General features: G+C 43.6%; 1 long non-coding RNA gene across 1 annotated transcript in view; it reads right to left on the reverse strand.

Annotated features, from left to right (window-relative positions):
- The window catches only part of LOC309637332, a 58,858-nt gene that overhangs the window by 6,475 nt on the left and 39,650 nt on the right, over positions 1 to 12,733 (reverse strand). Inside the window, exon 3 of the long non-coding RNA XR_014250479.1 lies at positions 2,542 to 4,540. This is a non-coding gene — a long non-coding RNA (uncharacterized lncRNA). The remainder of the gene's footprint in view (positions 1 to 2,541; positions 4,541 to 12,733) is intronic.

Genomic DNA, 12,733 nt, shown 5'->3' on the forward strand with positions numbered 1-12,733 from the left:
GACTTCTCTTACATCGTTACATCATTTTGTAATTCCCCATTTACTTCTTTAGCTCCTCCATTGGACTGTAAGCTTCTAGAGAGCAAGGTTTATGTACATGCTATTAATTGCCAAATCCATGTGACCTAACACATAGTACACGCTGGAAAAATATTGTTGAATGAATGAACCAAATAACATGAATGCTTAGCATATTTGCAATTCAGTTAGACTAGGAGTCCACGATCATTTACTCCAGAACTCTTAGAGGATGCTAGAACAATCTAGAAATGGACTAGAAAGGGATGTGTCCTAGGCGTGGAAACGACGACAAGAAAAAGTAATTGAGGTGAAATGCTTTCCCATCTGGGAGAAGGGGAGAGAGAAGGACAAATAATGAACAGGGTTAATTCTGGGTCCCTAGTAGGATGTGCTGCAGAAAAGACCACTCAATTTTTTATTTTTTTTTAAGTGACGAACTGAACTGAAGTAAACTGAGTTGTAGGCATGCAGCCTACAGAAGGGGCATCCAGAAGAGTTCCAGCTAAAGCAAAAATCTCCTTCGTCGACCTCCCAATTAAGTTGAATTTCTCTATTTCTCTGATTACCCTTCCCACCAACCTGGGATCCTTCAGCTCTGAGGACAACAGGGAGGAATCTGAAAGCCACTCATGTGTGGGACCCAACTTCACTAGGTCTTTCTCCCCAAATGTTCCTGAGAGACTCCAAGAATGATGTGACAGCCTGGGGGTCTGTACCAGAGCCTTAGAATCCTGGCAACGCCAACCAAAGTTTCTAGCAGGAAGCTTACAAGGCAAGTAGTCCCTAGGATAAGATATAACCACTGAGGGAGGCCTGACCAAATTAACTAGGGTCCGTGCATGAGATGGAAGGCTGTACAGTCTTCAAAAATTGTAGGGGCTATATGGCACAGAGAAACACGCTCCTGCAGTTCTGTGGTTTAGTAAAACAAAGCAGGTTAGAGTGAAGTGTGATCCATTTTTTTTTTTAATGTTTTTGAAATCCATTTATATTATGGTTCTACTAAGAAGTGATCCAATTTTTAAAAAGACATATATGCGCTACAAAAAAAAAAAGCGATATTCCCAGAAAACTTAATTTTCTTTTTTATAATTTTCAATATTTTTCAAAAATAGCCTTAATAAAATAAATACACAAATGAATGGCTGTTGTTCATTGTTCTGTATCTAAGTATAATTCTCATGGACTATAATTAAGTGTAGATTATTACAGGACAGAAATATAATAAAGTTAATTATAGCAATTGTAGGGTGCTTTGTGGGCACTGTGCTTCTGAGCTCATAACAACAACAAACGAGAATCTTTATTCTCTTTTTAAAATAGTTGTTAAAAGAGGTAACCTGCTCAAGGCAGCAATGAACTGTGTCAGTCACTTCATCATCAGTGGTACCACAGGAGCAGGAGGCAGGGAGGTCAGCCTCAGCGAGCTCAGATCCCAGGAACCCGAGGTTCTTGGAGGGGACATGCGTGCAATAGGCAATGTGTCCCTTCTCTTCACAGCCACTAATGGGCATGATTGTCTCCTTTGACCTGCTCCTTTGGATCCCTTCCTTCCACATACCCTTTTAATGGTGCATTCAACACTTGTCCCTCTATTAAATCAGGGCTGGAGGACAACTGTGCCAGCTGATCCAATTTTATTGAGATTGAGTCCAGTAAACTTTGCAGCAAGATGAGGCTTGGCTGCTTTAAGTCTCTCCCCTCCCCCCGCCCCCACCATTCTCTTCCCTCTCTCTCTCTTTTTCTCCCTATCTTCTGTTTAGATAAATCCAATTAGCCCTGACCCTTCTACACTTCTAACAAGGGGATCAGCAAATTGTTTAGGTGAGAAGGGAAGCTCCTTATTAGGATGCTGTGAGGATACTAAATAAGATTTAGTCTGGCGACAAAGGGATATGTGGCAATTATTCAATATGCAGTATTCTGTTCTTAATTCTTTCATCTCTTCAGAAACTATTTATTGAAAATGACCTAGATTGCTAAGAGCACTTTGCTAAGACCTAAAGATAAAGAGATGAACATGATACAACCCCTCAACCTCCATCTAGTGGCAAGGACACACAAACAATTACAATACAGCGTTACAAGGGCTGTAAGAGAGGCACACTGGATGTTATGGAAAAAGCAGAATAGGTGCTAGTCACATAGCTTTTTAGCGTTAAGAGGGTCAGCAAAAGCTCCAAGATGAGCCATGAAGGATGAGGTCGAATAAGCAGATAAGATGGGAGGGAAGCATTCCAAGCTGAGGGAACAGCAGGTGCGAGAGCACAGAGGCACACAACAGCCCGGTTTACAGGGAATGGCGATGGCTAGAGTGTAGGAACATATGGGTGCGACCCCTGCTCACACCCCTCAATGGAAGGATGCGATGGTACCATCCACAACCAAGTAGTTTTAGTGTTCCTAGCTATCAACACACATGGATTATAAAAGAAAGTAAAAGCAGTTCTTTGCTTTGGGCATGTTCCAACTTGTATAAAATCCTCAAGAGAAGAGATGTTTGGGGGCAGCTCTTCTTACCCAAACAGTTCCTTTAACTTGCATCAGGGCTCAGTGTCAACATGCCCAGCGGCCACATGGTCCACTCCCAGAGGAAGCGAGGGCAGGGAGCCATCTCCCCTCTTCCGGCTGTCTCTGTCTCCTCTCCTGCCTCCTTTCCTTGGTCCATTTAAACTCTTTTGTTTCTTCCTCTCCCTGCACTGCCCAATGTCCCTCCTCTTCTTGAGCTGAGTCTTATGGAGGTAGTCAATCACTCAGTTCCGTCCACTTCTGCTGCTGGACTGGATGGGGGCTTCAATCAAGTGGGTGCGGGATAGAGACCATGAACTGGCCTCAGGGTCAAATATCTGAAAGATTTTCAGAACTTTAATGTGGCCTTTGTTCAGCTACCTGGCAACAAAGAATTGATGAATTTTTATAATAAGTCTATCAATGTCTCTGCCTCGGGGAGCATTCTCAGCTTGGTGATGAGTAGAATATGGGGATTGGGAGAAACTGGAGAAAGAAAATCCATCCTCCAACCACATGGGAGGAGCCATGGTAGTGAGATTGGAGAGGTAAGCAGGGGTCACCTTATGAAGGACATGGTATGTCCTGGGAAGGAATGTGAACTACACAATGATTCTCCACCGGAGTTGAGGAAGAGGGTCAACCCTCTTCATGTCATAAGTCACTCTAGCCTTTGCTCTGATGGGAGCATGTTATAGCCTTCAGGTGTGTTGGGTCACTATAGGAGATAAAATATTAAAAATAAGGAAATTGCATGAGGAGGCGTTTTGTTTTTGAATGATCTTTCTGGCAGCAGGGTGGGAGGAGGATTTGAGACTAGCAAGGCTGGAGGCATGAGAAACTGGGACAAGGATACCAGTTAGAAAGCAGCTGTGGTCATGTAGACAGCTGATGAGGCCTTGAAGGAAGGCAAGGGTGCTTTGAATGAGGAGCAAACACCAGATTCAAGAGGTACTTAGAAGGCAAAATCAATAGCATTTGGTGAGTAATTGGGGGTAGGAGTTGGCTCCCTGTACCCCCGGGCCATTGTTCTCATCTCACTGTGTTGGAATGATTGATTAGTCTCCCCAGGGTCCTCCACAAGGGCCAGAACCATGTGTGTCTCATTCCCAGCTATGTGTCCAGCACAGAGCCCTGTGTCTGATATGTGACAGGTTTTTAAAAAAGATTTGCTGAATGGATACACAAATGATTGAATAAGGAATGACTCACACATGGATGGCTTAAATGACAGAATGGTCAGGGGAGCTATCAACTGAGGGAGGAAATACAGGAAGAAAAAGAGGTTAGGGTCCAACACTGCAATTTTATTTTCATTAGGTTGGGTTTGAGGTGCCTATGGGATCTCCAGGAAGGTGTCAGCTGCAGGGGAGTCCTAGGCTGGTGTAACAGATTAGGGAGCTGTCAGTGAATAAACAGACATTCACACACAGGTGTAGGTAGGACAAGTATAGCAAATGAAGCAAAGAGAAAGAAGCTTTTTATAATCAGAAGGCTGGTGTTTTTTAAAATTTGTCATTGTATTGTTTTTGTTTTATTGAGATATAATTCACATACCATAAAATCCATCAATTTGAAGTATACAGTTAAACTTGTTTTGTATGTTTGCAAGGTTGTACAATAGTCACGACTAATTCCAGAACATTTTCATCATCCTCAAAAGAAATCCTGTACCTGTTAGGAGTTACTCCCCGTTCCCTCCAGCCCCTGGCAACCACAAATTATCTTTCTGTTTCTATGGATTTGCCTATCATGGTTATTTCATGTAAGTGGAAACATACCATATGTGGCTTTTGTGCCTACCTTCTTTCATGCAGCATAATGTTTTCAAGGTTCATCCATGCTGTAGCATGCATCAGTACCTCATTCTGAAGGCTGGTGTTTCATCTTGAGAAAGGTTCCAGCGCAGTCCCATCCTTGACTTATAAAAAGCTCCCTCGGACCTTTTGAATACAACCTTCAAAGTCCACATGGGGGGACTTCCCTGGTGGCGCAGTGGTTAAGAATCCACCTGTCAATGCAGGGACACAGTTTCAAGCCCTGGTCCGGGAAGATCCCACATGCCGCGGAGCAACTAAGCCTGTGCGCCACAACTACTAAGCCTGCGTGCCATAACTACTGAAGCCCGCGCCCCTGGAGCCTGTGCTCTGCAACAAGAGAAGCCACCGCAATGAGAAGCCCGCGCACCGCAACAAAGAGTAGCCCCCACTTGCCGCAACTAGAGAAAGCCCGTGCGCAGCAACGAAGACACAATGCAGCCAAAAAAAAAAAAAAAAAAAAAGGTCCAGATGGGGTCCCTTCATTAATCCATAGAATCTGGAAAATCTTTATGGTGAAAGGAGACATAGAAAGCGTCCTCAGCCACTCCCCGACGGTGTCCCTGACTCTCTGGTCCACAGGGAGCTCTCCTCTCTCTGATTCCCAGGGCACTCACTGTGCGCCCTGTACAATTAATGCCTGGTTCTGTAAATTTTTCCTGTCTCGAATGAAAGCTCCTGAAGGCAGAGGGTAGGGAGTGTCCTGTGCTATATTTTTCTTTCATTGTTTGCAACACTTGGCACACTGTTGTGCTAATAGAAACCAAAATGGCACTTAAATAATCCCTCTAACTTGCTAAAAAAAAAAAAAAAAAAATTCCAGGAACACTATTACTTTGTTTTTAACATGGGCTTGAATATTTTTTCATAGACTCTGGACAGACCACTCTTGGATTAACAGCCCAGTTCATGATTATTTTCCATTTGCTGGGAACTTGTCCTCTTCTTTCCCCATCCCAGGCTAGACTGGTCCAGCTGCACTGATTCTCTATGGCTGGTGTCCATTCTCAATCACTGAAGCCCATCTCACACCAATTGTTAAGTATTTCCAATATTGTTCCTGTGCTATCATCCACATTGTAAGAGCAACAGGCTCCCAGCGGCTATTTTTTTCCCAATATGATGAAACCATCCCGGTCACAGGTATATGGTCCAGGAAAAGGAACCTGACCCAAGCTTTGCCAGTTAGACCCGTCTCAAGAGGAATTTGGATTTGGTTCATCCTTAGTCTACGTGATATTTAGAACATATTTATTTGTTGGGTCTTCGCTGCTGCATGCGGGCTTTCTCTAGTTGCTGCGAGCGGGGGCTACTCTTCGTTGCGGTGCCCGGGCTCCTCACTGAGGTGGCTTCTCTTGTCGCGGAGCGCGGGCTTTAGGCGCACGGGCTTCAGTAGCTGTGGCACGCGGGCTCTAGAGCGCAGGCTCAGTAGTTGTGGCGCACAGGCTTAGTTGCTCCGCAGCATGTGGGATCTTCCCGGACCAGGGCTCGAACCCGTGTCCCCCGCATTGGCAGGCGGATTCTTAACCACTGTGCCACCAAGGAGGCCTCTGTACATTTCTTGAAGGCAAATACTATCAAATATATACTGTATACTATATATACTGTATATCAAATATATTTCTGTATACTGCCAGGATAAAAGCATTTAAAAATCCATTAAAACCTTGAGTAGAACTTCTTAATGATACCTCAATTCAATTTAGCAGCAGTGTATCAACTCCCTTCTGTAGTGGTGATCGGTTTCTACTTGGCATCTTTTCCGTTAGAAGCTCAACCTCCCTCGCATGGCGGTGCTGACAATCACGTCGCTCCACTTTCCCTGGCCTGTGGGTCAGGAATGGATCCGGGCTGGCCAATCAGAGTTTCCTAACCCTTGGCAGCAGGGATGAATATGGAACCCAAACTGGACCATTTGGTGTTTTCTCTGGGACTAGCAGGAATCACTAGTAAAGAGACACACTTTTTCTCTACATCATCTGCTTAGCAAGGACCATGTAAACTCAATGCTGCCTTTGGGATAATGACTGCCATTTTGAGAGAATCTGCCTGAGAATGAAACCATGTACCTTGTTCTGGCCTATGCAACTTAAAGAAAATCTGCTAGACTTGGCTCTGGAAAAATTTCTGTTAGTAAAGGAGACGGTCATGGTCCCTTTTAGTTTTCTCTTCTGACATGAATGCATATGTTATGATTGGAGCTGAAGCAGCCATCTTGAGACCATGAGGGAAAGACAAAGATCATCACAATGACATCAGTCCTGACATCTTCAAACCACCCAAACAGTAACTAGCAACTACCTTACTCTAGTCAGGGGTTGGCAAACTACAGCCCTCAGGCCAACTTTGTGTTCCTATGCCTCAGAGGTACCGTAAGCTGTGGAGACCAAGCCAGGGCATCCTGCTCTGCCCCTACTCCCCCATCTGCCCTCCTCACGGCACAGAACATCTCGAACCCCCTGTATCTACAGCGACTGCGGCTCAGAGCGGCAAAGCAATCTCATTTTTCACTCTTGTGAAGAGAGAAACTTTTTGACCACAACTAGCATTTTTAAAAAGAATGAATGTTGTAAATCAATGCCAGTAAAGATATAAAACGAAATAAAATAAAATAAAAAGAATGAATGGAACAAAAAAAAGATAGCATATTACACATAATAAGGGTATGTATTGTTTTGTAAAACTTATCTTCTAGTTATATGTGTGTATGTACATATATGTAGGGTCATAATGTAAAAAATACACGTATATTACATATACACATTTTAATTATAAATTATATATATTACTTTATACATATTATATTTTATAATATATAGTGTATAATTTTATAGTGCATATATATTAGCTATAATATATAGTTAAACATTATATGATATATAAATATATGTATATTATGTGCATTTTTAACATTTTGACTATATATATAAACACACATGTAACTAAAACAAATGATTTACAAAGCAATGTTTACCCTTACTATATATAATACACAATCTTTTCTTCTTTTTATATATTCTATATTTTATATATGATTTATAGTATTATATATTATGTTATAATATTTCTTGTTGTGGGTAATGATAAAGTGAAGAGTTTAAGAAACTCTGTAATAGAAGATGGTGAAAAGGTAGGCTGGGGCTAGATTGTAAATGTGAGTCTGAGGAGTTCTGGCTTAAAGCTGCCTTCCATGAGGTGACCTGGGGGCTTTTCAGGAAGGAGATGGTGTAACCAGATACACAGAAGCAAGAGATTGAGGGGGAGAGAGACCTACCAGTGGGCAGTAAATTCCGCAAGGGTACTGCAGGTACTAGAAGGCTGAAAAGAGAGTGTAGAATTTGAGGTTCTTTCTGTGAAAGTGATAGAAATTCAACTCAGACCCAGGGAAGCAAGAGTTTATTTATTGCTGGCAAAGCTGAGGAGAACATGTGGGTATTCCAGAGAATCGAATGGTATGAGCTGCAGGAAAGCAGAGCTTTGGTGACAGTATGGGGACTCCTTGCTGCTAAGTCTCTCCTTCTCTCTCTGAGTTTGGCCTTGTTCTTCCCTCATTCTCCTTCTCTCTATGAGTTTGGTACAGAAGCCCTCCGAATGTGGTGGTAAAGACTGTTTCCCCAGTTTAGCAAGCCTACAGGACTTTGTCCAGAATCGGGACGTCAATCCCAGTATATGACTCTGAGAGGCCCAGCTTTGGTCGCATGCCCATCCCTGGTTCCGAACTTTTTACAAGGTTTCAGAGTGTTTTGGGCTGGAAGCTGTAGAACATCCATTTTAAAGTGATTTAAATATGAGGATAACATAATATTTTACTTACAAGAAATTCTGAGGCAGGTTACTGTTTGTTAAAATAGCGATTCTATGATGTCAGGGTCCCAGGTGGGCTTCTCTGCTGTTCTCTTGACTTTCCCTCAAGGGCAAGACAGGTTGCTGCATTTCCAAGAATCATCTCCTTTTATAACAGGTCCAGGGCAGGAAGAAGCAAGTCCTTGACTTGCATCTATATTTAGGATGAAGAAAGCTTCCCAGGAAGAACCCTCTTCAGTTTTGTTTGTTAGAATTGTGTCATAGACCCGTGTTCAACCAGTCAATCATTGGTGAGGCAAATGGAATAAATGAGACCGGTTTAGACCAATCAACCTATACCCCATAGGGTTGGAGAGGGACCCATAAAGCACATGGGTGCTCAAAACCTAAAACACAGTTAGTGTCTGACAGAAAGAACATAGTGGAAAATGGCTGATAACCAACTCACATATTTGCCATGCAACAGGGAATGGGATACTGCATTAGTTTTCTACGGCTGCATAAAAATTTACCACCCATTTAGTGGCTTAAAACAAGACACATGTCTTATCTCGCAGTTTCTATAGGTCAAGAGTTTGGGCAAAACATCACTGGGTTCTTTGCAAAGCTGCAATCAAGGGGTCAGACAGCACTAGGTTTTCATCTAGAGCCTAAACTTGGGCAAGGTCTGCTTCACTCAGGTAGTTGGCAGAATTAATCATCTTGCTATTGTGGGATTGAGGTCCCTGGTTTCTGGCTGGCTATTGGCTGGAGGCTGCCCTAAGCTCCTAGAGGCCACCCACAGTTCCCTGTCATTGGGCTTCCCCAACATGGCCACTTACTCATCAAACCTGCCAGAAGAATCTCTACAGCAAGTCTTCTAGCAAGACAAGTCTTATATAACACAATGTAAACATGGGAGTGACAGCTCATAGCCTTTTGCCATAGTCTGTTGGGTAAAAGCAAGTCATAGGTTCCACCCACACTCAAAGAGAGGAGAACACACAGGGGCATGAGCCCAAGGAAGTGGAGACCATGAGGGGTCACCCTAGCATCTGTCTGCCACAGACATCATGAGTAGCCATGCCTGGGTCATATACCCTCTCAGTTACCAGAAGAAAGGGGATGCGAAAGCTTTCTGGGAAATAAAAAAATATGGCTCCTTCAGTTCACATGAAAATGAACGAGATATTCTGAAAATGGAATTGCTGAGACTTGGCAACCACTGAGTATGGCACAATGGTGTAGGAAATGGAAGACAGAAAGGTGACTCAGGGCTTTAGAGCCCGTGACTGGAAAGAGGACAGCGTTATGACTGAATCTGGGGATTTGAGCAGAACGAGAGAGAAGGAAGATGAAGAGATTCATCTGATGTTCCCATAGGATATCCACATAGAGTTGTGTATCTGGAGCTCAGGACAGAGGCCTGAGACTTAGATTTGGATATCATCAACCTAGAAGAAGAAGACATGTACAGTTGTGGGAATGGATGAGACATTTGTGTACATAGCAGTGGGTGACCATGTCCACACACTCCCCTGCTAAAAGCCTTTCATATTTCCACTCACACTCCTTAAGCTTGCAAGATCCTTCGTGGTTTAGCTCTTGTTTATCTCTCTCCACTTTTGATAGACCCTCTCCCTAGAACTCTAGTGCACTCCCTACAAGTCTCCAAAATGTCCTGTGCTATTTTCTCTGAGCTTTGCTTACCATTTTCCCACTGCAGGAAATACTCTTCATCCCTCCCCCCTCTCATTGCCTGGCTATGTATCCTTTGAGTCTCCATGTAGATTATACCCCCGGAAAGCCTCCCATGATTCCCTGAGACAATTTACATGTTCCCTCTTTGTGCTTCCATAACATGCCGTACAAACCGCTTTTGGAGTACTAATGGCACTGTCTTGTCATTATCTATTTACTTGTCTCTTACTAGCTTACAGGCTTCTTGAAAGCAGAGATAGGGTGTAGCTTACAATGGTCTCCAGGTCCTAGCTCAGTCCTTAGCACAAAGAAGATACTTGATGGGTATTTGTGGTTGCCCGGGAAGTGAACGTTAATGTATCTCTCTCTCAGTTAAAATTCATTTGCTTATATGTATCAGAAAACTCAATCCAAAAGGGGATTAATGCTTAAGCAGAAAGGGGACTTAATGGCTCATGGAAGCAAGGAAGTCCAAGAGTTATGTTGCTTTCAGGTGTGAGTTGACGCAGAGGCCCAAATAATGCCACCAGGACCCAGGTTTTCTTTCACTATATTTTGGCTCTGCTTTCTCTGGTTATAGCTCCATTCATTGGCTAGGTCTCCCTCTTGGGAGCAGGATGGCTGCATTTGTATCTGGTCTTAAATCTTCAGGCTTTCAAGCCCAGTGGGAAAAAAGGGCCTCACTCCCAGAAGCCTCAGTAGATATCTCAAGGACCGCAATAATGCTGTGGAGTCTCCAGGCCATTCCTGAACCAAACACTGTTTGTCCAGGAGGATGCAAGACTCTGACTTGCCATGCTCAGATCTGCTCCATCAAAACCACTCGCAAAAGGGTGGGGGATAGGAGGAGTCAGGGAGGGGGGAGGTTGGGAAGGGAGAGACTCTCCAGGCAGAAATCTTGGACTTGCCCTGGATTTTTGGTGAGGGGAACCCCCCAAAAGCTAATTTCCACTAAGCAATGCCTGCAATTCAGGGGGATTGGGAGGATAAAGATCCTACAAAGAAATTCTAAGTAAGAGAGATTAAAAAATAAACAAACTAAAAAGACTGTATAGTGTCATCAAAGGAAAAGAGACTAATATTTGTTTAGCATCTACCATGTGACAGGAACTTTTCACACAATATCTCATTTAATCCTCACAATAACCCTGTTGCATAGAATTTTCAAATTCCCAGTCAACAGAGTCTCAGGGTAGACATCCCACAAGAGGGCTGGGACAAGTGAGCACAAAGGTGAGGATTGGACATTTGGAAATAGGAAGTCCCAGGTGACGTTCCTGATGGTTATTTCTGAAGAGCTAGGAGGACCACAGGGAATGAGTAATGAACAGGTGGTTATTCTTCCAGGGAGTTTGACAATGAAAAGAAGGATAAAGGTGGCACCAAAATACAACTGTTTAAATGTGCTTCCTTGGGGCTTCCCTGGTGGTGCAGTGGTTAACAATTTGCCTGCCATTGCACGGGACACGGGTTTGAGCCCTGGTCCGGGAAGATCCTACATGCCGTGGAGCAACTAAGCCCACGCACCACAACTACTGAGCCTGCGCTCTAGAGCCCTAGAGCCACAACTGCTGAGCCCGCGTGCCACCACTACTGAAGCCCATGCACTTAGAGCCCGTGCTCTGCAACAAGAGAAGCCACCGCAATGAGAAGCCCGCGCACTGCAAGGAAGAGTAGCCCTCACTCGCCACAACTAGAGAAAGCCCATGTGCAGCAATGAAGACCCAATGCAGATAAAAATAAGTTAAAATAAATAAATAAATAAATGTGTCTCCTCGACCACAAAGTGGGCTTCTTAAAAGGCAAGAACCTTATCTGTTCCTATGTCTCCAGCCTAGGAGACGGCCTTGCCCACAGTGTCCATCACTATGTATTTGTTAAATTAATGAGTAAATGAGTGAATGAATGGAAGAAGAAAAACAGTATCCCAAGAGGAAAGGAAGAAAGAGAAAGAAATGTAGAGATAGGTTAGATTTAAACATGTTTCTAGAGCAAGTGCAAAGAGGTTGACAATGAAAGAGAAAGTGGATGAATGAAGCAAAATTCCCTATGAGGTTCAAATCCCATGGAGGAATAAGTCTCAGATAAAGATTTCCATTTTCTTCCCCCAAGGCAAGAGGGAGGGCTATGATCTTCAGAAAGTCTAGGGTGGAGGGCACGAAAACCAAATGCACTTGTGTCTACTGCCCTCAGTCTTCACTGTGAAATAGTAAACGTGCTTATTTCTCTGACTCTGTTGAAGGTACTTTCAAGGCAGCCCTAATATTTTAATTCATGTCTCACTCCCACAGTGCTGGGCATAGAATAGATGCTAAAATGAATGTATCAACTCAGTGAGTTGAGTTGAATAAAATTAAATTATCTTTTATAAAGTTTGAACAGAGCCTGCAGAAAGGACAGCCACAATATAGTCCTGATTTGGTGGCTTGTAGGGACTTTGTAGATGTGGAAAGAGGGAGGCAGGCAGTGCAATGTGTACATGTGATCTGCTCTCCAGAATGTCTTTGATGGGCAAATAGCTCCTTATCATTGTGTTTTTTGTTTTTTTGGGTTTTTTTAGTACAAGCTTACACCCCATTTCTTCAGAACATTTGGGCTTTGGCTGTGATTATGAGGTTGAGCATTTGTAATGACAGGTCTGTCTTGGGAAACTATAGGATGTGAGGTCTCAGAGGTTAGCAATCAGGAGGGATTTACTAAGCCTCTTCTGGGACAATGCCAGGGCCATCCCTCTTAACAGACTGACTCAGCCATCATTGCCACCTATTCAGCAGGTGGCAGAGTTGGTCACACCGCCTCTGCCCACATGCCCATTCTGCCCATCCCCTCAGGGTCTCTGACACCAGCCAAGTGAGTAAAGCCTAGGGCTGCAGGGTACCTCCAGCTGCAGGGGGCAGCTTCAC

Source organism: Balaenoptera physalus (assembly GCF_965194825.1).
Source record: "Balaenoptera physalus genome assembly, chromosome: 11".
Taxonomy (NCBI): Eukaryota; Metazoa; Chordata; class Mammalia; order Artiodactyla; family Balaenopteridae; genus Balaenoptera; species Balaenoptera physalus.